The sequence below is a fragment of the Panicum hallii genome, chromosome 1 (genome assembly GCF_002211085.1).
Source record: "Panicum hallii strain FIL2 chromosome 1, PHallii_v3.1, whole genome shotgun sequence".
Classification (NCBI taxonomy): Eukaryota; Viridiplantae; Streptophyta; class Magnoliopsida; order Poales; family Poaceae; genus Panicum; species Panicum hallii.
This window is the reverse complement of record NC_038042.1, coordinates 36,658,491-36,661,421: the sequence shown is the minus strand read 5'-3', so window position 1 is coordinate 36,661,421 and position 2,931 is coordinate 36,658,491.

Genomic DNA, 2,931 nt, shown 5'->3' with positions numbered 1-2,931 from the left:
TTGGGCCATACTATCTCCAGTAATGGTATCTCAGTTGACCCCAGTAAGGTTCAAGAGGTGTTGGATTGGAAAACTCGCACTTCCGTTCATCAGATTTGTAGTTTTCTTAGTTTAGCCGGTTATTATCACCGTTTCATTCTGGATTTCTCCAGAATTGCTAAACCTATGACCGAACTGTTGAAGAAAGAAGTAAAATTTGTGTGGGATGAAGATTGTGAAAAAGCTTTCGACACTCTTCGTGAACACTTGACTACAGCCCCAGTCTTACCTCAACTTGACAATACCAAACCATTTGACGTTTACTATGACACTTCTGGTACGGGGGTTGTGTACTTATGCAAGACAATCAAGTTATTGCCTATGCTTCACGAGCACTTTGGCCCCATGAAAAGAATTACCCAACCCATGATCTTGAGTTAGCAGCTGTCATTCACGCTCTCAAGATTTGGAGGCACTACCTTATGGGCACCCATTGCAATATTTATACCGATCATAAGAGTCTCAAATATATATTCACACAAGCCGACCTGAATATGAGACAAAGATGATGGTTGGAATTAATCAAAGATTATGATCTTGAGGTGCATTACCATCTAGGCAAAGCTAATGTAGTAGCAGATGCACTCAACCGCAAAGCTCATTGCAATTGCCTATCTACCGCATCATACAATGAGATGTTATGCTCTTAAATGCGGAAACTTAGGTTGGAAATGATTCATCAAGGAACTTTGAATCACATCTCTATTGAACCCACTCTTCATGACCATATCATCATGGCACAATTACATGATGAGGGTGTTAAGATCATCAAGCAGAAACTATTTCAAGAAGAGGAGAAGTACAAATGTTTTTATCAGGAGCACAAGGGAATTTTATGGTTTGAAAGTCGCATTGTCGTTCTGAAAAATCACGAACTCCGAAAGCAAATTCTTGATGAAGCACATCTTTCCAAATTCTCTATTCATCCAGGCAGTAGCAAAATGTATCAGGACCTCAAACAAAATTTCGGGTAGACCAAGATGAAGAGGGAAATTGCCCAATATGTTGCAGAGTGTGACACTTGTCAGCGAGTGAAAGCTAGCCACTTAAAAGTAGATGGTACACTTCAACCTCTGCCAATACCATCCTGGAAATGGAAAGACATCAGTATGGACTTCATTGTTGGTTTGCCAAATACATCGCAGAAACATGATTCCATATGGGTTATTGTAGATAGGTTTACAAAGACCGCTCATTTTATTCCCGTACACACCACTTCTAAGGCTAAGAGATACGCTGAGATATACCTAGATCGTATTGTTTGTCTGCACGGTGTCCCAAAGACAATCATTTCTAATCACGGCACTCAGTTCATAGCACGCTTTTGGGAACAATTGCAAGAATCCCTTGGTACCAAATTAATCTGAAGCTCAGCTTATCATCCTCAAACCGATGGCCAAACTAAAAGAGTAAATCAAATTCTCAAAGACATGCTTAGAGCTTGTGTCATTCATTATGATAAGAATTGGGACAAATGTTTACCTTTAGCAGAGTTCTCATATAACAACAGCTATCAAGCAAGCCTAAAGATGGCACCATTCGAGGCATTGTATGGACGAAGGTGTCGAACTCCGTTGAGCTGGTCACAAACTCGAGAGCGCAAAATCTTTGGACCAGACTTGGTAGTATAGGCAGAAGGAAAAGTGAAAGTTATCCAAGGAAATCTTAAGGCAGCCCAATCTAGACAAAAGAGCTATTTTGACAAGAGGAGAAAACCTTTGAATTTCGACGTTGGTGATCATGTGTACCTTCGGGTTTCACCAACCAAGGGCGTGCAATGATTTGGAGTGAAAGGAAAGTTAGCCCCTCGTTATGTTGGTCCGTATGAAATCATTGAAGAACGTGAACCCATGGCCTATAGAGTGTGACTTCCTTCATAGCTTGTAGCCATTCATGATGTTTTTCATGTCTCTCAACTAAATAAATGTGTCAGAGTTCCTACCAAAATTGTTGAACAATAAGAAATCATGGTGGAACCAGACCTCTCTTATGTTGAGCAACCCATCAAAATCCTTGACCAGAAGGAAAGAAGTATCCAGAAGGCGGTGATTAAGATGTATAAAATTCAGTGGAACCATCACACTGAAGAAGAAGCCACATGGGAAACTGAAAGTTATCTCAATCAAAAGTTTCCTGATTTTCTTGGTTCCATCCAAGGTGCACACTTTTCGCACTTAGTTTTTATCCGAATCTCGGGATGAGATTCTTTTTAAGGGGGGTTGGCTGTGACACCCTAGGTGTCTAAAAGACTAAACAAAGATCCACCCCATGAAATCAGTCACAAAAGAGTAAGAGAAGTATGAAATAACCTATCAAATCTACCTTTCAAGCAAATGAATATGTGTATATGTATATATGCTTAAACATGTGAACTCTTGCAAACAAACCCTTGTAACTTTCAAAGTTGATTACAATTGACTCTAAAAATTTAATGACCCATCTGTCATAACAAGAGCAACAAAACTTTAGTTGAACTCGAGGGCTAATAGTGCAAAAATTCATATGAAATGACATGTCATGTAAATACTTATTTACGGAAATTCAAAATAACTTTTTATACATTGCTCAAATTGCGGCAGAACCGCCTGAATTATTCCGGCTCAAGTGCGCTAGTCATCGCTATACAGCCGATACTAACTCAACGCACTTCAAACGGAACAACCAATTGGTATGTCGGGTCTCCGCCCGATGCAACCATGGTTCAATAGGATCGAAGCAGGTTTACCTCGCACGAAGGCGAGTTTACAATCGCACAACAGCTCACCAACTTTTAATTCACAGAATATTAAACATTATTACAAACCATTTCAAACTTAAGTATACTTATACAAACATTGTTTAAAAACCACAAGCTATGCAAGCTTGTGTAGAGTTACAGCGGAAGAAATAAAC